General features: G+C 41.7%; 1 long non-coding RNA gene across 2 annotated transcripts in view; it reads right to left on the bottom strand.

Annotated features, from left to right (window-relative positions):
- Window positions 1-12,128: 12,128 nt before the first annotated feature.
- LOC124187218 overlaps window positions 12,129-26,019 on the bottom strand; it is a 28,429-nt gene continuing 14,538 nt past the window's right edge. The window contains exons 3-4 of one of the 2 annotated variants that reach the window (XR_006871793.1): window positions 21,078-21,255; window positions 12,129-13,050 (exon numbers count right to left, since the gene is read on the bottom strand). This is a non-coding gene — a long non-coding RNA (uncharacterized LOC124187218). Of the gene's footprint in view, window positions 13,051-20,656; window positions 20,914-21,077; window positions 21,256-26,019 lie in introns of those variants that run through there. The other variant, XR_006871789.1, reaches the window with a different exon arrangement.

Raw genomic sequence — 26,019 nt, 5'->3', positions numbered from 1 at the left:
AAATGGACACAAAGCTTCAATTCCGTTCTTTCATTTCCGCCGATAAAACCACCTCACTTTTCACTACCCCATTGTATTTTCGCTGTTTCACCTTTACAAGAGACAAACGATTCCGCCGGTAATTTGTCGACACATTTTTTCTATTGTTTCTCATTTCCACTTTTATTTTCGACCGGGAATTTGAGGGCCGAAATTCTCCTGGCAAAGGGTCCCACCACGGCCTCGATCCTTTGCATAATAATTACTGTCGGAATTGGACGAACTCTGGAGCTGTGCGTCCCACATTCGCATCCGGAGAGCTGAGACAGATTTTATATTCCTCGGTCGTATGTTCGAAAATGGTTGCCGTTGTACCCGGTGGTCTCTTTCTCGTCTGGTTTCGTATCTACCTTTTCTTCTTCTCTTTCTTTACTGCTTAACTCGATCGGAAAGTTTACGAACCAACAAAAAACAGTTCCTCGAGGATCTCGGCTATACGTATGACGCGGATACTTTGGCGGAGTTAGTCATGGAAAAAAGGTCTGAAACCGCGCGTCGGTGATTCCAGTTCGACAGAAATTGTCCCCCGCATACTTTGGAGGATCTTCGAAGAGGGGAAAAAGTCCTCCGAAAATCTTTCCTCGGATGTCAATTCAACTCGAAGTAGGTATGCGTCAAGTTTGCGAAACCATGTCGACAGATTAAATAACAAACGTAAAATAAACCTGGCCATTATCGATTCGTGTAAAATCATCCGCACAGTACGAGATTGCAGTAGAATACGATTGTTTCTACACGGAGAGAAAAATCTGAGAAAAATTACCCTGCTATCTATAATCGTGATGTAAAAGACACCTAATACATTTTTTATTGATGCATGTTACAAAAATTATAGGTTTTTATGAAAAAAATTACTACCTTGCTTAGAAACTATGTATTTCGGCAGCACAAAATTTAAAATGTGACGACGCATTTTTCTGATGCACCACCGTAAAAACTACATTAGGTGTCTTTTACATCACGTTCATAGTAACAGCAGGGTCATTTTTCTCAAATTTTTCTCTCCGTGTATGTTCAATCTCGAATCTACGTTAGGTGTACAAGAGTTACGATGAAAGAGTAAAATTTTTATGAACCCATTCGTTTTCCATAGATCCAGATATCGCGATGAAGGACACAATGTATAATATCGTTCAGTCTGACCACCTAATAATTCGAATGAAATTACGAGGCACTCAATCTGCAGCGGTGCACGGGCGTGTGATTTATAATGCCGCAGCGATCAAGATCGTCGTCGATTAAAAATCCGCAAGCATAAGTTATACCGATATAATATAAATATATATATATATATACATATATATGCATATGTATGTATGGATACACAATATTGTTATGATTCGGTTGCAGCGAGTTTAAGTTTGTATCATTGGCAAACATTATACTTGATAATAATAATAAGAACGACGAAGGCGTGAGTGGCCGAGCCGTCTTGGCAAATTCCATGACCTTCCTTTCCCCAAAACCAAGAGATGGTTTCTTTCTTGCATCCTGTTGACCACAGTTCGGAAAATATGATATTACACATAACAAACAGAGTGTTTAGCGTGACCTCGCTCCGCGTCGATGGATAGACGCGGTTCAACTTTTCCTCGCCGGTTCTGAACATACTTGACATTGGTATAAGAATGATTAATCGATCGAAACTGATGATACCGGGGAGTATATTCAACCGAAGGCTTCGACGGCCGAACGGAGACGGGATCAACGTCGGGTATGGAAGAAGGTGTACGTGTAAGGTAGGTACATGTGATGCGAAGTAAAGTTTATTCGCGTTCCCTACGCCGCCAAAAAAGATACGATCTTCCCGCGCGTCGTCTAATTTTACTTTCCAAGTTCCACGCCGGCTGAGTACCTCGGCGATAGTCTGACACGTGCAAACTTCTGCTTAGACGACCTCCGAATATTAATAACGTCACCTGAGTCTCGTTGCCGGCGAGCTTTACACTCGCCACTTAGAAGCTTTTACAGTCTACGGAACTCTCAAGTTAGCGAGAGTTCGAATAAAAATTGTACGTGCCATGCCTTGCGTGCGAGTATTTAAACAATAATTTCCCGATCGTAAATACCGGAAACGTTTCCTCCGAGAACTGAATTCTGATCCGTCGAACAACTTTAAGGATCTTTCAAGCTGACCTCTTCCTTCGTGTCGCAGACGTACGAAGTTCAGGAACGAGCTTTGCGATCTTCTTTGATCTTCGATGAGAAGGAATGAGAAATAATAAACGGCGATAAGTTGCGATCGGGAATAAAAAGTACCATGATTTTCATTCCCTGGCTGTAGATTTTTCGATAACAATTACGGAGAAGTGGATTAATTTTTCAACAGCGTGGCAGGCAAGCTGCGTGTGTATGAAATCGTACCATCGCATCGCAGAGTTGGGCAGACTGTATCTACGTGTGCCCGGTTAATTACGGTTGATAAAAGTTTCGGCCGAGCAAGCTGAAAATATTATACAGAGAAGCATGTGCCGGCGGTATGAGTAATTGAAATTTACTTAATAAACGAAGCTACCGCGTAATTAGCGTCTGGCTAATTTATTAGCGCAACTGCAGTCAACTGCAAAACAAAACAGAGGAACAATCATCTTTTGCAAAGCTGTGGACGAGTGTTTCTTTTTTTTTTATATCATTAATCGTTCTACCGCTTGTAATTGAATTAAACCAGACGGAAGAGAATAATCTGTACAAATAAATCCGTACAAAGATTAGATTTTATCGACAAAAGAAACGGTATTACTAGTCGATTTTATACATTCGTTTTTTCAACATACAAAGAAGACGATATCACGATTTTAGTAATAACGGATACAGCGTCTGTCCTCTATTTTTAGGTCAAATTTACAAGTATTCGAATCGAGTGTCAGTAATATTACTTATACTCCAGAGTATAAAGAAGTCGACTGTTCGCGATAAAATGTAGAAAATACAACCGAGTGCATAATGCACGGTGCAACAGAGGTCTAACAATAAGTACAGAGGAGGAGTCGATGGTACTCAAAGGCACGTGGTAAGTTCCGGAGTACCTTCGCTGCATACGTCAGTAGTAGAACCTATATCCATAGTGTCTAGTCTATCGTAACTACGCTGCTGCACGAGTGAGGGGTGTTCACCTCGCAATGAGTTATCGGATGACCGCAAGAACCGCCGACCAATACCTCGCTCGGTTGGCTCTGGAACTCTTGCCTGTAGCAAGTAAGCCACACCAAACAATCATGCAACGTGGCCGCTTGTATCACGAGGAAATTACAAACAATTTCCTTGCGCAGTATCGCCTCGCGGTCCAGCTCGTCTTAGCGTTATCTAGCTCTGCAACACTGCTGTTACACGGATATATAATACGGAGTCTCCGAGGGGCCACTCAACTCTTGGCTAACGTATTTTTTGCAAATTTTTTCATCCAGCCTCTAGTGATAACGATTGATAACATTTGCTCGTTTTGCCCAGTACTGTTTTTTTAACGATAGCTTTAACGCTTTTTGAAAAGTTTATTGGAAAATCGATCGATTACCTGGGAATGGCAGCAATGCCATTTGTAGTTACATCTTGTTTAATTCATTCCTGCTTTATTAAATAGTAATTATTAATAATTAATAATACACATCAACATGTTCGATAAGACTTGTATTCGTTATTCATTGAGTATTAAATACATTGTATATTGTCTTTCTTCTAACTACCCCATCCTTTTAAAGAAATTTTCTACATTCTTAAGTAGGCGGAATGTTGGTTTTGAGCAGGCACTTCGAATTCCCTGTATTAGCTAAGGCTTGCCTCGAATGCCTACTGCTATATGATAACATTTGATAAAGTTTCTCTAAACGGCTTACCCCTGTTTTAGCGTTAGCTAATACTTGAACGGCTCCGAGGAGATCCATAAACGTTAGACCTCAAGTTGCCAAGAAAACTCGATCAAAGGTACGGTAGTTCGTCCTCAAAAATTCCGAGGCAGTGAAACGAGTTTCGAGATTTCCTGCTTGAACATTCGAGAGTAAGACAACGTTCCATGAATAAATTAAGACCGTCTACAGTATCATCTAGTCTGTTACAGCGTCTTGATCTGTTTCAAAGCGAGCAACGATTTGAACCTCGAATCCACCCTCTTTTTTAAACGATGCACAGTGAATAATTCGGTGAAATATTCCGCGTTTCGAAAGCTCAATGTATGGAAGCGAAAGTACGGCAGTCGATCCGAAGCCCTCTACCGCTAATAACATGCCTTGTAACTATCCCCCGCAGCAGCTATACTACGGATAGAGCATTCATTCCACGCGATGAACTACCCTGGTGAATCCTGTCATGTATTAGTGATTAGATTCGCCCCTTAGAGTCGCGGTAGCAGCAGCAGCAGCAGCGACAGCAGTGAGTCGCGTCGTCGACACAGAAGGGGAGTTCTCTGTAGTACACGTAGCTATGGCAAGCCCCATGAATTATACGGTCTCCGTGTAAATGTGCAGTGTGCTACAACCGAATGACGTGGCTGACGATGAAAACGTGTCGCACAACGCTCGTTTTATACGCTCTCCGGTGTTGCGTTATCGCGGTGTTCTAGCAGCTCTGAAAGGAAAATTGCATCTATTTTCCCATTGGTCGAGGGGAGGTTTGACGCGATTTACCGCAAGGACACGAAGCGATGTTCAGTTTGAAAATGTTCATAAAACCGGTCCTTCTTCGACGTGCCTAGAAGCATTTCTCACGAGTAGGGTGCTCTTCCTATCCGTGTACTATGCGAGTAGTCCGTAAAAGTACCCCAATTAACGTTCACGTTTTCAACTGGCGTACCACCGAATTACCTAACCAGGCAGCTTAAAGCCGGAAATTCTTTGTCCCACTGACACGGTCCTGCGAATTCCATCGGCGAAAGAGACACGCGTACGTTGTGGATGGGGCCGGTGGAGGTGCGGCGGACTCAAAGCGAATCCTTAATTTCACTAACGACCACGATGATCACGTGACCCCGGCTCGACCCGACGTCGGTTAAGCGTGGGTTACGCGAGTTCCGTACTACTGCAGGTTTGCAGGGTTCTTCTCGTCGAGTGTATTTGCAAACACATCCTCGCGCGGCGTTCTCCTCTCATTTACTCTCCTCTCCTCTCCTCTCCTCCCCTGGATGCGACTCGCTCAAAAACAGAGCAGGCAAGTCCGTTCATTAAAATAAATGGTGGATTACGAGGGCGAGATGAATGGGGCAAGGGTTGCCCGAGTTTCGTCGCTGATTGCGTGTATCGTGAAAGTATGTGCCTCGATTCTCCACGCAGCGAGCGGGGCCCCCGGGCCCAAGGGCCCGAGTCCCAAGGGTCGATCACGTGCGGAACGCAGCGTGTCTAATCAGTAGCGTTCTTCATCCGCATTCGGGCGTTTCGAGTTTCGCGAACGGACGTTATTATTGGCGCTCGATTTCGCGTCGCCGATTCAATGAGAGACGAATAAATCGGATTTTGATCAAACTTTTTCCGAGCCACTCTTCGCAAGAGGGGACGAAATTGAGCTCCGGAGGAAAACCGTTTTACTGCAAGCGACCGGCGAGGTTCGGTGCAGGCATAAAGCGGGCACTTGGCGCTGGGCTCGAATGGTTGGTTATAGGTACGTGGTCCGGGAATCGGGAGAAGGATTTTCCCGTGTTGACTCAGCGCGAGGAAACAAATTCTATTTGACTCGAATTGAAACGAAGCCGTCGACCACCCGGCGGTTCAAAATTAACGAGCATAGCGACGAGACGGTTTGATCTCCAGTTGTTACACGCTTATACAAGCCCGCAGTTAATGGTTAATCATTTTCGTCCGAAACACTCTTCTCCTGTACAGTTTCGCCACATTAGAAGAATCGGTGAAGGCTCGAGCCCTGAACGCGTTACGGTCACGCTATTTTCAAAATTCAAATGATTCGACCATTTTTACTCTTTTTTTATCTTTGTTCTTGAATTATTTAACGTCCGTGCCGTATATGTATGTATGCGTATAGGATTCAAGCGCGATAATGATGCTAATGAGTAAATGAATAAATTCAGTAGCAAAAACTATTGTAGGTATACGAAGAGCGCGAGGAAAGTTGAACGGTAGACAATACGCTCGGCAACGGAGTGGGGAAAGTGTGGAAAAGGTTCGCAACTTAATCGCGGTAATGGAATTTAAGGGTTTTTCTTCGGCAAGCTTCGCCGGCGCCGCGTCCTCGTTCGCATGAGTTAACTTGAGCCAACTTTGGTGGATTCTTGGTTGATTAACAAACGGAGGGGACGAATTTAGATCCAGGGAGCTTGACAAGGGAGACTCGCAACGCGGATGGGAGGAGGAGAAGAAGGAGCGAGTTCGAAAATGTATAAGAATAAGGCTAAACTAGGATAACGTAGGTATGTACGTATATATACACGGAGCGAAACGAAACGAAACGAACTTGCAAAGATTTCCCATCTTTGGGGCTGAAAACTTCGCCAGGGAATTCTTATCAAAATGTAAATTTGCCCTGGGTTTTTCCCTCCTCGCTTTGTCCTCCACCACCACCTCCTTCTCCTTTCCCTTTCCTCTCTCTTCACCTTCACCGCCACTCTTTACACTTGGCACCGTTTTTTCTTCTCCTCTTTCTACTTCTGCAGGGTATGAATCCTCCAGAGCTGCAAAAGCGACGTCGACAGCTTCAACGAGTAGCTTTAAACCTTGACTCGAATCGGATTCGTCGCGGCCCAACAGCTGCCCGACAATGTTGAAAACCATACGTAACGCACCGCGATAAAAATGATTCCTTTTTATCGGAGAACCGGATGTTCCCTGAATATAGTTTCCGGAAGTGTGAATTATATTTCATTGCGAAAATAAGTAAATCGCATATGGTATAATTAACAAAAGAATCTTGTATCGTATTTTCTACATAACTGAATCAGCCGTGAAGAAGTTTTGAAAATTATTCTTAGATAAATATTCAAACTCACCAACTACCACTGTTCATTTTTTGGTTCGTATAAAAATAGCAAAGATTCCCAGTCACATTTAAATTTCTAAGTAACATAATTTTCTTCAAATCTCGGAAGCACGTGCTTCCTATCTTTCATGTTACGAAGTTTACAAACACTTGTAACTTGATCTTACATTCGCCATTTGAATTGTATGAAATTGCTAGATAAAATAAACAATTGAACGATCTTTATAAGATTATACACATGGTAGTAACGGAATAATGCTTCTTAACATTGAGCTCTTGGTATAATCGATGCATATGTAATGATGCATTTTTATTATTCAAAAATACGTTCAGTCAGAGCCACTCGTCGTCATCGTAGTGGGTCAAGTGCAGGTTACCCACAATTCGCTTCAGCACTGTATCACTCAGTGCATACCAAATCCGTACAACTCCACGAGTTTACCTAGCACTTCCGAAATCCGAGCGGTAGGAGCTTAGCTCCATATACGTACAATAAACACAAGTAGTGAGATATACGATGAATTTGAAAATGAAAATTCGTTGTCTCTACCGAACCCCTGTGTCAAGTGGTATAAAAACTAAAGAAAAAAAAAATAATAAAAAAATAAAAAAAAAAAAGGAAAATGCGATGGTAATACCCCCACCCCCCCAAAGGCCCTTTGTCAGCTGGAATACTTCCATTCGACGGACTCAGCAGTTCCACGGGGTGATCACCCCCAGAGCTGCACACGGCAGTCTGGTGGATGTTTTCCCCCCCTGGGGAAGGAGGCCTAGTTTCGATTCCCCTCGCCGTTTACTCGGTGCAGTTTTTCACGGTGTCCCGTAGTGCGTACGTCCCTGAGTCCGTGCCGAGGTTAACCCCCCGGCGCAGTGCCGATTCGCCCCTAGCACGGTGCACGGTATCGTTGTACAGGGTGATACAGGACCGAGGAAGAATAGAACGAAGGCGACGGCCTTCCTCCGTTCTACACGCGAATCGACAATTTTCGCGGTTCGCGTTTTGCGGCCAAGGCGAGGCGAGGCGAGGCACGCTCGTGAGATATGCCGCCGGATAGGATATCCAAGTACGCGGTGCCTCCCCCTTCCTCTCGCCCTCCTGCCCCTTCACCCAACCACGGTGTTGTTATCACGCCCGTTAGCTGCACGAGTTCGGGTTGCGGGCAAACGGTTGATTGGAGTGCTGCCAAGCCCAGCGGCGACTTTCGATCATCACAAATTTTATTAACATCAAATTATACTTCGCTTTTTTAATTTATATTTACCCATGGAAACACGATTCATCAAATTTCGGTCAAAATTTATATCTGACTGAAATTTTTATGTGTTATAGCGTACACCGAGTCGTTTACGAGAAACACGTTGGTCAATTTGGTCAATTTTATCATATTTGCAAATAGATCCTTTTCGAATTTTCAACACTTCCTGCCATCGGAAAAAAAAGTCATCCGATGTGTCGCTTGCGTAAGCAGGTCTGATTTTTCCAAACTTGGTCGTCTATTTTGAATTGGATAGTAAGAAGAAGCTGTTGGAGATTTTTTTTTTTTACTCGTGTCTTCGATATATTCAGTGCTGTATAATATGCGAAGGACTAGAAAATAAATTTTAATAAAACTTCAACTATTTTTTATAATATTACATCGTACGCTGTATAACATATGAAAATTTTCACCTCGAAGATCTAGCTGAAAGTTTGCCTATCAGCCCACACGATTAAACAACTTTTCCTCAATCCTATACATGTTCCATGTTCCATGGCCGATTGGCGCGATAATGCCGACCGATGTGCACGCACCCTAAAATTCGCGTTTGCGTAGCTCCTGTGATTCGAGGGGGTCTCGTTGCAGCGTCGAGGGTTGTCGACTGCGCGGAGGAGGTGGAGGTGGAGGAGGAAGAAGAGGACGAGGAGGAGGCGGCGGCGGTGGCGGCGATGCTAGAGGGCTGCCATAATGTAGATGGGGTGCGGATAACGTGGGGTGGCAGTGGCGCCCAACCAAAACCCAGAATAACCATTCGCCGCGTGCGGCCGACTCGGCATGACGGGCTCTTCAAATTTTGGTTTACCTCAAATTTTTCGACTTCGCTTTTCCATCTTTCTCAGCTTTCAAATTTTGGTTTACTTGAAATTTTGGTTCACCTAAAATTTTTCCACTTCGCTTTTTCATCTTTCTCAGCTTTCAAATGTTGGTTTACATGAAATTTTGGTTTACCTTGAATATTTTCACTTCGCATTTCCATTCTTTGTCAGTTTTTTTTAAGCTTTTCCTTCCACCTCGACCCTCGTTTGGAAAAAAATCAGAGCATGTTTAATCCAGACACAGTCATACGTAGGCACGTTGTTACGCGTCAAGACGACCCAGGATTATATCGACAGTCACGATGTGATGGAAATATTTGTTATGTACATAACCTATACGCGCCCGGACGATATTATCTGTCCTGTTCTTTATACCGTGGCCGCGGTAGCGGGAACGGATTCGAAAGGCTGGTAGGCGGGCATATAATATCACGCATAAAGCATCGGGAAGCGTTCTTCTTCTGCTACGTGTTGCAAATGTTCTGATTATATATCGAAGATCCGATCTCCGACGGTTTCGCAGCGAATAACTTTTAAAGCCTTGGGCTGCGCGCTCGCGATGAGATTAAGGCGTTCAGGTAGTCGGAGCTCTGGCTTCGAAAAGAGGATAATGCGAGCCTTCGGAAGCCGCAATCGCTCGAGTTCGTGATCTCAGACACGTAGGTTTACTAAATTCGGCTGATGGCTAGTTTTCGTTTTAGAGCAGTCACGGCATGCAGGGCACGATGAAAATTCTTTGTTCAAAAGTTATAACAATTAACTTAATTGCCACCTCGTTTGCCCGCGTATCCGAAAACTGTGGTATTTCACACGTATATTTGTACAATTCGTTGGACGAATAATATTTAATAATAAGCGGACATAAAACTCGGCACGAAAACATCGATTAATTATCAAATTCTTCTACGTTGTATGGAGTAGGTCACCGCAACTGTACATTTTAGCTTTTCCATTGCTAGGTAGCAGTAACGGAGCTAACCAAGATTGTTGGAAGGCAACATTTTTTTCGTACAGTAGGTAGTGCGATTTTTTCAAAGGCTTAGAATTGTCCATCATTTATTTATTTCATTTTTTTTTTAAACGTATCACGTATCGTGCTTTGCGAAAATGGGGAAATTCACCCCTTGACCAAAACGCCAACTTCGTTAGGAACGTGGTTGTTCCTCTTTGTCCCAGCAAATTTTCCAATACTTTCCATTTGTCCGTATTTCCACGTCATTCGTGACCACCCCACAGCCGCCATACGTGTACCCAACAAAACCTGGATAAAAACTTACACCTACGTTATAAATTTCTCGTCTTGAAATTCACGCTGATTGGATCCTTTTCAAAAATTCTAAATTGCTAGGTGATATTTCGAACGGCGGGTGAAGAGCGGTTAGGTATTTAAAAAAATTTCAATGTAAGAAACGTTTCGCTGTTGTTGGCGAGCTGATACAATGAACATCCAGCAGTCTAGGGCCACACCTTAAAGCGCGGCGCTGAAATTTGGTATGCGAATTTCAGGGTCTATAGGTGTATTTGCATTCTGTGTAACAACCAACGAGAGTATTTGACACGAATAAAAGAAGAAAAGATAAAAAAAAATAAATAAAGAAGGAGAAAAAAAAGTTGCACCATACACAGTCGCCTTGATTTTAATATTTGGAACAAAGTTTTATCCGGGATATGTGAGCCGCCAGAGGTTAGCGGGAATAGATAGAACCACCACCGTTCATAGAATGGGTTCGGCGATAAGTGAGCTGTTATACCATGCATATTATACTATATATATATATATATTATATACTATACTATATATATATATATATATTATACTATATATATATATATATATTATACTATATATACTATATATATATATAAACATATGTAGGTGTACGTATATTCGAAGATATATAATAATACGGCGTCGTGTACAAAACCTCGTGTACAGTTACGCGACGGCAACGAGCAATCAGTCGCTTCTCGAGTCCAAGAAAAGGGTTGGTTATCTTTCAGTGTCGACAAAAGTTTGTGGGAAGTGATGACGTCGGTCCTTGCTTCACAACACTCGAGTCTGGCTCGTGTCAATGCTCTCAAAAGTTACTGTTTGAATACACCGTAAAATTGGCAAACAGTCGAGTACAACATCACCTGGTGAAAACGGTGTCTCAGAATTATTCCACGAACAGGTGAAACGTATGCATACCTATATATATATATATAAATACATAGGCGTATAATACGATACGTGTACAGCTTTGGAATGAAACACCTGCAGTTATAACGAGTTACATCGGGTTTTGTTTCATATGAAAGTATAATGCAAATTTGAAAACGAATTTTTTGCGTTAGTGCACCTACAAAAACGTGCGAACTGCGCGTTCACACATAATATCGTGTATTTACACGTAGAAATTTTTTAATTTCTTCTTTTTCCCCCTTTTTTATTTGTTGAGGAAGAAAAAAAGTATAATGGTCCGGCAGCTACGCAAGCGACGTGTCCTTCCTTCGTTTCTATTTTTCGAAACTAGCATCACCGTTTGGCAAGCAAGGTGGATATTATATGTATATTCGCATGGTCGTAACATTGCACCTGTGTGTACGGGCAAGGCGGACCTTTCGCATGATGAAACACGTGGTTGCAGGCAGCGAACGATTTTCGAACAAAGTGAAATGATAAAACAAATTGAAAAACAAGAAAAGAAAATTGAATAAAGAAAACCGTATTTAAATATAACGAACGGTGGGATAAAAATTGTGAAGAAAAAAAAAAAAAAAAAATTCTCTCCGAATACCTCCCATGCAGATACGTATGACGGATCAATACCTGTATATAATACATGAAAAGGTATGATGGGCACATTTGTATGTATAAACAATACACGCAGGCACACGAGCATATTATAGGTATACATTTATCCGCGTGTATGGTGTAAAAGGGAGGCAGAGAATAAATAATGATGATAAAATAATAACAATGAGAATACCAATAAATAATAATAGTAATAATAATAATAACAATAATAATAATATGAAAAAAAAATAATAATAAAAACAACAATAACCAGGATGAAAGCAAATTCGCTGGTAAAGGATTATTGATTCTGATTACGCTGATGTGTGTAAGGTAGACCGTTATTTGATGAAAATTCAGAGGAGGGAAAATTCATGTTTGAAATATATTAAAAATGAAACAATAAACAACGTATACGTGTACCGTGAAAAGAAAAATAATAAAAAAAACTGAGGCCATATCGACAACCTGTAAAAACCTAATTCAATCTTTAACTGAAACGACTGATTATCGTGGAGATTATTTAACAGTAATAGCGACATCTCTTCAATGTTACTTATGTATAATAATTTTTCAGCGAATTAGTATATTTTTCACCCCCCCCCCCGTCCTTTTCTGTGTGTTATTCAAACATCTCATTACCATTTACCTGTTACAGAATTCAATTCTAAGGGCTGCTAGAAACCTTACAGAAAATGAAACATCACATTTTCTTGACCTGCTTCGAAAACGGAGTCACCAACAATACCGCGCCTTCTCGGTAAAATGCAGGACCGAAGAATAGTTCTAGGAACGGTCTAGGAACGAAAAACGTAGAAAGGACGTACAGCAGGTAGCTGACGGGGAAAGGTCCCCATGCCCAGACTTCCTTTGAAGAGAGGCCTGCAGCGCAGGTCAGACGATCGTCTGGCCCAGCCGAGGGGTAGCGGCGCGACACGCATTCCCAGTCTCCGGTTGAGGGATCCCGGGTTCTCTCGTCTCGTTCTCCCGCATCCCGGGCTCGGTTGGACCGCGAGGTACGATGAGATCCGAAGTCTGGAGCGAGTGTGTCCGTAAGCGACCTTCGCCGTGGGATCGGGGAGTGACCGCCACAGGGACTTTTCTGGGGTCAGCTTAGCGGGGCGTAGTCGGCGGATATCTCGTCCTCTGCTTCAGCGGCAGCGATTCAGCTTCCGAGGCCGGTAGCCGAGAATTCTTTCGTCCTTCGTCTGGGGCGGCTTATGAAAACAGGAGTGCGGTCTGCAGTCTGTCGAACAGGTTAACGTTCACCTCGGATTCTTGTATAATGTAACATTGTTATAAATTCATCGAACGAGGTCGGGTTTATGGTTGAGATAGGTCAGGTCGGGGATATTCGAACCATGACGTTAATTTTTCATTCCCACTCCGCTGCCTCTCCTCTTCCTTCTTATAGCTGCGGGCAGCAGGTGGACAAAGGCAAAAGACAAAGCGTTGTGAAGTGAGGAATTAGGATTAACGTTGTAAGCTGCGCGTAAAACTCTGGGTCTGTCGAATCGGGAGTGGCCGCGATCTTTTCCTTATACCTCGTGTAGTATCGAATGACGAATAGGGCGGAGGAGAAAAGCAGCGAGACAGAGAAAGAAAGAAAAAGAGAGAGAGAGAGAGAGAGAGAGAGATATTTATGCCGATAACAGTATTAGACAATGTAGCCACGTAGCGTCACAATAAAAATTATGAGGCAGAAGTTAGTAACTTTAACGCAACGATAAACCAAGCGAAAAAATAATTATTGTGCAATTTTAGGATGTCTTTCAACCCGTTGGCTTTTCAGAATCAGTGTTATATTTTGTTTATAACGGTTCACCAAATTTCGGAAAGTCACACAGACGTGATTTAGCGATGTTTCCAAAACATGCGTCGTTACACTAACGTTACTAACTACATCCTCATTAAAAATTACTCTGCGATTAAGAAAAAAAAATAAATAAATAAAGAGAAGGTGGGAGGGAGGGAGGGCGAAAGGAGGGAATACTGAAAAATTCTCGTCTCAAAAAGGAGGATGTTCAGAGGGGTGGCGGGGTGGAAGGAATCAGCCCCGACAGGGAGCGCCATTGAAGGGGGTACATAAGTGAAAGGGTATAATGAAAGGTTATTCAGCCTTGAGATGAAAAAGACGAGGAGGCGGTCATTCCCCTGCGTAAGGTGAAGAAAACTTGGCCGCGGTCGGACCCTCGGCCCGACTCCACAGACCGTCCAGGTCCAGGTCCAGGTCCACTGACCGGAGCCAAGGCGACGTCGGCCGTCGGAGTCGAGTCGGCGGGGGCTGACCAGTCCCAACGCGGTGGTTATGCAGAGGTTCTCGACGTGCGTTTCCATCCTTCTCGAGACGGACGACGGGCTCTACTACCTTTTCGAAAAATATGTGTGTCGGTAGGCCGAGAAGGCCGGTGACGGGATGGAAAGGGAGGAGAAAAAATTGAATTGAAAAAACAAAAGGAAAGAAAAAATTATTACCGGATCCCGCGTGCGTTCTGCGTCGCCGGTCGCCGACGACTAACTCGTAACCACCGCAACGGCGGACAGGCTCGACCGCGATTATGATCGTGGTACGATTTTGTGGTCTCACCGAAGATTATCTCAGGCGATCTTACGCGACGTCGAATTTTCACAGCGATATAAAAATTGCCAGCGGCAACGATTCGTTCCTGTTCGCCAAATCATAATGATAGGATTCCAGTACGTTTTTTTTTCTTGTCCTTTCCATCCCTGTTTTTGCGACCATAGGCGGTATATTCACGTCCGCGTACATGGGTATACTACAGGTAGCAAGGTTGAACCAGCTGGTGGAAAATTTTTAAACAATAAGCGTGGGTAGAGCTGTGTATATTATAAAGCATTGCGCTGTGTCACCTTGTCAAATGCCAAATGCGAGACCCTGGCGAAGGTCGTCTTGGTGCCCGATGTAAGAGGCGCGAATCGCGTGTTCGCGAAACTCGGCGTCATTTTCTAATAATACTAATCGATTTCCCTCGAAGAGTAGTATTCTCCAGAGCATCGCCAACTCGGAAAACACAACGCTCCGATCGTTCGTGAATCGGTGATAACGCGGCAACCGTCGTCGCTATCATCGACGGATCACGGGTGGAACATGCCTGTTCTTATCGTTCCGCCACGGAGTCGCACATTCGCCAACGAACTGCACCGTCCAGTCTAGGCAACGACGATCCATTAACAGCAACAGCAACAACAGCAGCACGCGAGTTACCGATGAATAATGAATGGACAGGAAAGTGCAGTATTGCGCAATGGTCCCGGTGCGTTACAGTGTGTGTGCATGGTGGGCATGCAGGCGTATATATACATGTGTGTAAACGTATACATATATATATATATATATATACACATATGTGCGGTGGAGAACAGTGGGCGCCAAGTCGAACCTGCGCTATGATCGAGCACCACCACCACCGTCAAGTATACAAGGCGCAACAAAACTTGACACAATGGTGCTCTCACACGGCGAGTCCAGCTTTTGGATATGGTCTTATGAGGGATGCGAAGCCGCCTCGCAGCACGCTCAGATGACTCGTAATAAAGCTGTGCATTGTGTACGACGTGGGTACGTGGGATGTAGTTTAGTTGTCGTGGTGACCCTGCACCCAGTAAATAAATTCATACATGGAGCATTCCGTGCCAACTACGACGCCGATTTTGCGTGAACTTTAAAATAGCGATTCGGGGATCGAAAAAGTAATTACTAAATTTTTTTTTTTTATCACGAGTTAAAAAGTTGTCTTATTTTCGCACTAGTTTATATCCAAACATCCGTCAGCCGTGCGAAAAAATCGTTGATATAAAAGTTTTATTTCTTACCGATTCTTTTGACGACTTCGTGCGTTATTATTGTTACTACGTTTTTTTTCTGGCACAAACCATCTAAAACCGCAATAGAAAATACGAAACTTCTGCGACCTTACCGAAGACGGTGAGGGTTGGCGGCAGGTCGAGTTGGCATGGAATACTTCATACATGTATATGATACGCGAATCTGCCACGTGTGATGATGTGGCAGTGGATTTTTAGCCCTCTTGCATATCAATGGCGCCGCGATGGCTGCGTTATTTTTACCGCATCCACGACAAGTTCTCGCATACTCGCGCTCTCAGCTTCCATCGTAATGATCAAAGTATTCTCAAGATTGAATTAAACCCTTTTCAAGGTGAATAATTGCACCTGCTCGGTGCGTTTGACGAAGTCAGATTAGAGGCAGGAGATATCAACGAAGGATGGTACTTGAAATTTTTCTGCTCTCATAAATATTACTTGCTCAACAACTTTATTCACAATTCTAGTCAAACGCAGTCAAGATATCGTTTCGGTTGTTGGTTATGTCGATTATCGTACACAATTGCACACAATTGCACAAAAACAATTTAAGCTCAACGCGTCAATTATCAAGCATGACGAATTAAATTGTTGCGATATTGTTAATTCTATCGAAAATTATAGATCGTTATACAAAGTTATTATCTTGCCGAACTTCAAAGGCCTTCGATGAACACATTACGATACCCACTTTTACTTTTAGCTGCGGGTAATGAAAGATCAGAGTCTCCGACTTTTACCTGATTATACTTCAAACGACTGACTATCTGCCGTAATGAAACTGTGTGATGAAAAAATTCCCCTTAGAGAGTTATATCTGAACAAAAATTCCTTAAAAATTTCTTCACCCTTCTATAAAGATGTCCAATAAATATGTAATTCTCTGAAAGCTCGAGGCTTGCGGCTACCCACTGTTTTCACTTCTTTCAGTTTTATGTATCTTGAATTCAAAGTAGGTACACCGATGAATTGGATGGTAAGTGAATTTCCCAATTTATTATCATCACTGATTTTATTCGCACATAAACCTGTGAAATGCCAATTATGTTCATATACAATACGATCCATTCGTCATCTTTACTAAATCGAAATTTTCACAGTTTCAATTCCAGCTACATATAATTATATATAATTTACGTACGATATTATAAATGCGAAGTTCTTACCTCTGTTTCAGTACGGTTGAATTTAACGAAAGCTCGTAAATTATTTGCGGATAGTAATTTGAACTTTTTTTTTTTTGTTTTCAAGCGAATTTCTTCACAAAGCTCGTGAGTCTAATTTCAAAATGCAGCTTATAGCACCAAAGAATCAAGGCCAAAAAGTAACCGGCAGCCGGTTTACCTTGGTGTCCACCGCAAGTGAACACAGGTATAATAAGCCTAACGGAAGTGCAGGTAAATGCCTAATTGCGTTCGTACTTTTGTCCGATAATAAAAGTCATGATGAGAATTGTTGGGCGAATTGACGTCGGTCATTCTTGGATCCCGGAATACCTAAGTGTTTGCTTTTAGTATAACGGTTCTGCCCGCAGAAATGGCTCAAAGTGATTAACTAATTACATACGAAATAGCCGCTCATCATACGGAATAATCTGATTGTCAAACTAAGCCGTTATAAGCACACCTTGGAGTAGAAGACACGAACAAAAGAAATATTTACCCTTGAATGAAAAAAATAAAATAAAATAAACTCAGAATATCGATGCTTTGTTTAAAATCGCTTGAAAATGGTTAAAAAATTTATTAGATCTCAGAAATAGAATTGATTATTTAAGTAGTCGGTTTAATGTTACAATTTGTTGATCATAATCAATATCGGTTCACGATCCTCAAATTAAAAACTTGACGATGGCAACGCGATAGAAGAAAAAAAAAGTGTTTCAATGAATTTTTATAATATACAATATTCTTGCGATCAACATCATTCGTCATAGAATGAAGTCCAACCAATTTACCAGACGTTCAACAATATACAACGAAAATAAAACGAAGCAGCATCGATAATTCTAACAAAACAAGCTTTTGTTTAAAATTTCATTATTTCCTGTTTTTGCATGTTTGATGAGATCTTCGTAGTTTACGAATGTACTATACATATAAACATTCAACAAATGCTCAATGTACAACCACGCCGCAATAAATTTTCAAAAAATCATCAATTTTCTTCGAATCAACCTCCTCAATTGCGATTACAACGACCGAAAGAGATGCAGACGGTGAAAAAAAGAGTCTGATGGTAGTGGTAATTTTAGGATTTGATACACAGCTGAGCCGCACATGGCCGGCTCTCTGAAACGCGTCAGATACAGCCTGCGATGGAGATAGGCGGTCTCCCTCCTCCCCCTTCCCGCCCTGCTGTATATCCTGCACGCACACCAACATTCTCCATCTCTCGCCGCCCTGCATCCTATATGCGCGCGTTCATTACGTTTTCGTTTGTGTGCGTCCGAATGCGCGTATACGTATATAACGAGAGTACTCCTCGACGTGTAGGCTTGAGATACGTACGTGCATTTCAGCAGCGGTGCAGACGCGCGTTGCGCCGCATGGCAGGGGGTGTAGGACCCCCGGGGCGATGCCCCCAGCTTCGCTCTCCCCCCTCCCTTTGAAAAACCCCGGGGGAGAGTATTAATAATTTAATACCACGGGCAGCTTTAATTCTTTAAAGTACGAAGCACCGCGCGGGCTCGTTTTACTATATATATATATATATATGCATATGCATATACACTACACCTACACCAATCGTTTCAGCGAGGGACTTTCTCTGTGTGCGAAAACAGGGCGCCTCCCCCCCGTCCACCCGCCCCTTCATCAACTACGGGTCGGAGCCATTGCCAAATCCAGATTTCATTATATATCCGCACGATCGGACCGAAGGGGGTTTCAGCTTGAGTTGTATTCTCGACTAATTTGGCACATTGGTATATATATATTGATATATATATATATACAATATATATGTTATTGGTAATATATTATTGGTAATAAGTATATCTTTCAGGGCATCAATAAACAGCTAGGAATTCAAAATTTTCATTCTGCCTGTACGGAATATTTTTACAAGTTAAGAAAATCGGTATTATGTAAATTCACTAACTGAAGAACAGTGTAAGACATAGATCGCGTCACTGGTAGAAAGAATTGAAATTGTCACGAGAGATATTCGAACCGTTCGGACCAGGTAAATGAATCGACAAATGTGCATACGTACGATATTGGAAAAAAAATTTACAGCGTACCGAAGAGCAAGACCGAAACTCAAGTCAATAATACAGATGTCTGTAAAAAATGGAGAGAAAAATCTGGGTATTTTTAGAAATGACACTGCGTATTTTATGGAGAATTCAAATTCCCTGTAAATTCCTCGAGTTCCACGGACGTCCTGACGCTCACCGGAGATTCGAAGCGTTCTGTGTACTTCGGCTTTTTGCTGCTTGTATTTAGGACTGTTGTAAACTTTTCAGTTTCAAAATTTTCTGACTCATGGTTTTGCGGCTTCTAGAAACCGCTGGTGGTGTTGTCCAAATTCACAAAGGATCACGGGGTACGAAATATTCTACAATTAATCGGGGGTGTTGTGAAAAAAATTGGAATACATTTTCACTGACAAGATGTTTTTGCCCATCTACGAAACTGCAGATAATGGAAATATTCTAAAAATAATTCCGCTATTTTTCTCTATTTTTAATTGTCTAAAATTATCAACGTTGAATATGAATAAATTTGAACAGCCGTGACTGAATATTTAGTAATAATTATCCCTGAATTTCAAAAGAGTGTAAAGATTTCGCGATAATTTTTTAGATATTTTCCAGACGGTACAAAGAATTCAATAATAATTCCACAAAACTCTGAAGACCCTTCACAATAAATAGTTCTAATATACTACTCTCTAAGATTCGTCAATACTTTTTTCTCTCAATTTAAACATTTTTTTCATCACTCAACGCAGAACGTGACAGAGGCATTGCCGACAGGTCGTCAAACCAGGTCGATAAGTTTCGACCAAAGCACGGTCATGTCAATCCACCGTTCCGAAAGACATTCGTCGTGTTCGGAACGCATGGCGCCACCTAGGGGTGGACCTCGGAGTCGTTTTGAATTCGGCGGTGCTCGGTCGGTAATACAGAACTAGGTCAAAAACCCGGAACAGATGGGGAACCGTCGACTCCGCGAGCATGTGGAAGGCGATCGAGCTCGGCTGGCGGCTGACTGTAACTGCAAGACCACCTACTCGCAAAATGCGTTCACGTTGCACTTACGTAATGTAGTTTGAATTTTACAAGAGGCTTGTGCAAATTTTTACGCACGACGTTACCGCACGCACCTCGGTTCGGCTGTATAATTAATAATAGAATACAATAGCAACGGTTAATTTTGCGGGGCATAAAAAAGTGCCTTGCAACTTTCCATCTTGCTTTTTATTTTATTTATTTATCTATTTTTTTTTTGCTACTGCATTTCTTTTAAATGAGAAAACGATAACTACATAACCGAAGTGCGCAAAAATAAAAAATACCCCTGCATCATATGTATACTTCTGGTGAGTCAAACATTGCGGATAAATGCATCGACACCGCTTGGGAATTATGGGGATGCGACCTAACTAAACATTGAGAGGATCCTAGGGTGCCGATTTATTACGTGGCGTTATTTGATTGGTAGAACGAATCCATCCCCCGTATAAGTGGACAATAATGTAACAAACCCCAGAGATTGTGCGAATCTAGTATGAGTGAAAGAAAAATTTATAATTTTCTGAAAAACTTGGAGAACTTTGATACGTGGGTAAAACGATTTTGGTTATTCGGTGCTCATTGAGGAGCGTTCAAAAAATGGTTTCTCAACGGCTCGTTTCAACGAATGGATCGATATACCAGACGGATATTATGTGGTGAAAATATGAACTCGCCGAATTGAAATAAAACTGACACACTGCATAAAGGAGTGCAAATCCTTATCACTAATTTTCATCAAAATACCATCCAAGGCTGTGACAAATTTCTCGACACAAAATCTTGTTGGTTTTATTTTTAATTAATACGCTAAATTGCGAAATGAACAATAAAACAAAACGTTGCATTTTGTCACTGCAACCGCTTTGCGCTTCAAGGAAATATTTTACTTGACCAGTAACACCCGACAACAGACGCATTTCTGTGTTTCCTCTGTCCGAACAAATTCTCAAAGCCAATAACAGAGCGTCCAGACGTTTCCAGGATACTGTGGCTTCCCCCGGTCGTTTACGTACAGTAATCCTGTAGTAATAGACGGCGTTGTTCAATAAACCGCGAACATATTTAATATACACGCAGTATTATTATTCTCGTGGCATATTGTCGTGAATTTTTGTCACGTTTTTCAAGGCACCTAACAACGACGCCAACTGTTCATATAGAAATGAAGTGTGTTTTACGTATACCTTCCAAGCGTTCGATTACCACGAGTCGTTATACCTGACGATAATGAGTTCGAACGAGGTGAGTCCGAGCTCCAATAAACAGCAGCACCGCCGTTTCGTTCACCGCCGAGTTTTGTGAAAGGTAATCACACACTCATCCAAATTCCAAGTTATCGCCAGTACGGTGTTTCGAACTTACCTGTAACAATGGAAAACCGTAATTAGTAAGTGCATGTTCAGCATAAAAGTAGTAAGAGCGAGGGGCAGTCGAGATAGGCAGCGACGGGGACATTTATCGAATTGCGGATGAACCGAACGACTGCGCATCAGGGTTAAACCTGCACGTGATATCGTTGGCAGGTATGAATTGGAATCGAATTCGATGATCCATTAACCCGGGTGATATGCCCCCACTGTAACTAGGTAACGTTGAAACCCGACACGAAACGCGAAACATGCAGAAATGATACCGTTCACTGTACGACTCGTATAGGTTATAACATAAGGTGTGTATTATTCGGAAACGTGATCGTTATAGATTCGAACCTCTTGCAGCACAGTTTCAACGCGTTCATTGAGAGAAAAATTGTTACATGACGTACATGCGCGACTATGTGTCAAAATTATTCAGTCAAATTCTCGGAAAAGGTCGTTTATCAGGTATGACGAGCGGTCGATTAATGCGTAATCGATTCGTTGGAACGATCGGTGAGTCTGAACTGTGAAAGATAATGCTTCGAAATTTTTACCGTGTGTACGAATGTACCGTGATGGTAAAATTTTCCAATACGATATCGACCACCGCTTTGGCTGATAATGGAATCGACTCGAACCGCGGAAAGGCGATCAGGAGTCACCGTCAGCGATCGACTAACGCGTAGCACTTTTTTAATTATCTCAAAGTCAATTACCCTCAACAATTTTCTCACAATAATTGGCGAGTTTCACTTCCGTTTCCCAATTACAGCCAAACGTAAACGCGGAGTTAACTTTCAGCCTCGAGTCTATTTCATCAGCCGCGATTCTGCAGCGTTATTCGTCGTCCTCGAGGGTCCCTTGCGTAATAAGGGACGAAGAAACAACGGAGAAGCGACGTTGGAACCAGGAGAGATAAGGGAATAAAGAACGGGTCCAACGGCCCGAGGGACGGGTACCCTGTATAGCGAATGTGATGGAATGAAGTTAGCTTCTTAAGATCGAGCGATAGTCTTGATATTATGACGCTCCGCGCTATTTCTCTTTATGGCTTATGCGTATACATATATACTTATATACAAGGGTATGAATATAATGTGTGTGTGTGTGTGTGTGTATATATATATATATATATACATACTTGTTCCCTATCTTATTCTCAGCGATATTTTTATAATCACACAGCGGTAGCGTTCGTCTCTTATCCCATTCGTACGAACCTCTAGCTCTTTAATATTTTCCGCATGACATACATGCAAGACCTCGATTATTATTGTCATTATTATTATGGAAAAATCCGTGACCGTAGTCGGTCGGAGTTAAGCCGCCTTTACGAAGGAGTTGACTTTGCACTTAATTAACTTTGAGTTAAAGTATGTATGCATACACATTACATACGATCATGTATATACCTGCGTATTTCAAATGACGCTATAAAATTAATCAACGCTGAGTGCTTCTAGTTATAACGGAGTAGAGAGTGCGTTACATACCTACGATGTAAAGTGTACTTGTATCTATGTAGAAATTTTTTTAACTTTATTGTCAGTTTATCCGTTAAAATGTTTAGTAAATTGATATATGCCTACATGTTACATTCTGATGAAACTTCACACAAGAATTGAAGCGTATCGAAATGACGACAAAAAGAAAAATCACTCATTTATCTCAAGCGAGGACGAGTCATTTTTCCGGCTACGTTATATATGCATTATGCATATCCTACACGTCATAGGGTGATTATACGTTGATTGTATGAATATACAATACAATTGTATGCCTAAAGAGTAATTTGTATGTACAAATTAAACATGACGAAAGAAAAAAAATTTGATACGAAATATCGAGAAGTCTCTTGCGGCAGTTTTATTTTCTCGAAAATTTATAGCCGAAAAAAAGCGATCCGTTTTCATTTCGTTCTAAGGAAAAAATAATCAGTCCTCGTACTATAAAATGAGCGAGTATTGATAAAAGTAAATACCTGTACCTGATGTGTATCTATCGACTAAGAATCAGGCTGAGAGATTTAAAGTTCCGAACATAGTATGCCACGACTGTGTTTATATAATAATATATAGGTATACGTACACGTGTATAATAAAAATAAGCTTTGGAATCAAGCCATCGAACTTTTATGTCTAACAGATCTTTCGAAACGGGATTGTGTAAAGAATTCCAGCACCTGTGGAATACTGTCCTGCATATACATATACACACACGTGCTCCAGAGGCGAAAACATCTGATTTTTATTTATTATCTTTGAATTTGTTTGGAATCCTATAGCCTGATATGTGAAGACGGATTTGGTAAGATCGTGAGAAACATTTATAAGCAAAAATTTGTATCCCGGTGGTAAAATCATGCATGAGTTTGCACAAAATGACAGGAGGTGATCATTGCGAAACATCATTTGGAAACGTTCTGCCGCATGTGTGTAACAAAGATCGATTTGTATAGCAAGCCTGGTTGCACAACGATTTATTCACTCCCACCCGTTGAACCTCGGTTCGTAACGTAACTAAACGAAATACGAGTACAGCTAACGAGGATTTATTTCACAATCGGCGCTCTTAAGGCTTTTCGAGAAAAATTAAGATACAGGGTGCGGTAGAAATTATTCTCGTTTCAAGCTTCTCGAGTGGAACATGTATATATATATATATATATATACATTAATAATGTCGAGTAGATAATGGCGCACAGATACGCGTTTTTACGGACAAAGAGACAAGGAACGTCAATTGCGACGACTGGTTGAGAAAACATTTGAAACAGCTTTTGTTGTAGGTACCCAACTTATAATACTTCTGTAGCCGCATAAACAAACTGACTCACTCGATAATAAACAATCGACTAATCTGACATTCAGATAAGCTCGAGTCGATTTCATCTGCTGATTTGAATAACGACGTGAAGAAATTTTGGAAATGAAATACTATCGATGATGCGATATTTTGTAGCGATAACAGGAAAAATCATATCTATTTTTAAGAGCTTTTTTTAAGAAAATTAAAACACTTGGAGCAATTTTATTTCAGGGCTTTATTATTTATAGTTTCTCAAACATTTTAAAATTCTTTCATTAAAATTAAGTAGCGACTGGCTCCAAATTCGAAGGCTTTCGCGGTGGCGCATCTCTTGACATCATTGTCCGACTTACAACAAATAGAAAAAATTTTCAGAGTTAAAAACACCTTTTTGGGTTCGACCTCGTAGCCTAAATGTTAAAAAAAATTTGTTTCGAGTAAATAAAATTATGAATATTAAAATTCATTCATCGACCAAAAAATTATTGCATAAAATTGTTATAAAAGAATGTCGGGATTGAAATTCAAAAATCTAGCCACGAGTTTGAATTGATAAACAAGTTACACAGATTATGTACAAATTTCAAAGTCGATCGGATAGAAATTGAATCCGCGCCACCGGATTGACAACGTGGTCGTTCGCTACTTACATGCGTCATGCCACCATTTGACTATTAATTTCGATAAAAAAAAATTCTAAAATGTTCTTGAAATAATAAAAAAAAATAAATCTCTGAAACTGAAAGTGCACCACTTGTTTTCATTTTACTAAAAAAAAATCTAAAAATAGGTCCAATTTTAGACCGCCCAAGCTGTACCCCCCTCCCCTCTAGCTCCTTAAAGGGGGGAAATCACGTGATTGGAGAAAAGTAAATGTAAGTAAAAAAGCCCCTGACATAGAATGTGAAATCGTGACGTTCGGTTTTGTTCAATAAAGATTATGACCAGCGAATTACCGATGCCTGTAACGAGAGACGTTCACTTTTCACAGCTTAACATTTTTCTCTCCTCTTTCTTCACGCATAGCGTTATTCATGACGATGCGAGAACGTACGGTGGAATATATGTAGCCAGTAGCTCCATACGGTCGTTAATTCACGGTAACAAGGTCGAAGCTGTGATTCCAACATCGTTATGAAAAATTCGATCAATCACGCGCGTTATGGAAACGTGATGGTTACACCATGCACGTGGCGCATTGAAAGACAATGCGCCCCGCATTTCGTACAGCAAACAATTCGCGTACGCCTGATTGAACCGCGAACGTCGTTTCGAATCTCACAACGCCGCAGCAGCACCAGAAAGCGAGACTTCTACAACAGTGGGGATATTTTAATATCTATTTTCGGAAGAAAGAGCGAGATTAAACGTAGGAGTGGAATATTATACTCCGTCCTGTAAAGCCGATACAATTCGGAGTCTCGTAAATCCACGTATTTAATCCTAATTATTGACGCGTTTCAGACGTCATCATCAGAACAATTAGTACCGATATCAACGTACATCAGCATAAATTATCTCAACACCGGACACCATTTCGTAACGGCCGAGAAGGCGACAAAGAACCAAGGCGCATCTGCGGAATGTGAACTCATGCTGTAAATCAATGGTGTTCCGACATGCAGAAAAGCGTCGGTCGGTCGAATATTGTGCACACCTGTACAGAAATTCTCAACAGCTTTCCACATATCGTGCAATTTTCCTTAACGTTGTACGACCGGGAGTTGGGAAAAAGGTTTTTGACGAATAAGACGAACAACCCAGGCAATAAAACTCTCTCTACCACCACTTTTCCCCCACTTTTTCGGCATCTTCGTTTCACGTTTGGCGCCAGCATCGTCGTCGTCGACGCGGGAAAAGATCTGTATGTGTTGTACGTGTGTACAGGGCACCAGGCGCCAAAACCCTCAGACAAAACGTCGCGACGGTAAAGTACCGTGTCACAGTATACACGTATATA

Source organism: Neodiprion fabricii, chromosome 1 (genome assembly GCF_021155785.1).
Source record: "Neodiprion fabricii isolate iyNeoFabr1 chromosome 1, iyNeoFabr1.1, whole genome shotgun sequence".
Lineage (NCBI taxonomy): Eukaryota > Metazoa > Arthropoda > Insecta > Hymenoptera > Diprionidae > Neodiprion > Neodiprion fabricii.
Note: the sequence above shows the minus strand (reverse complement) of the source record. Positions and strands in the feature narration are given on the sequence as shown.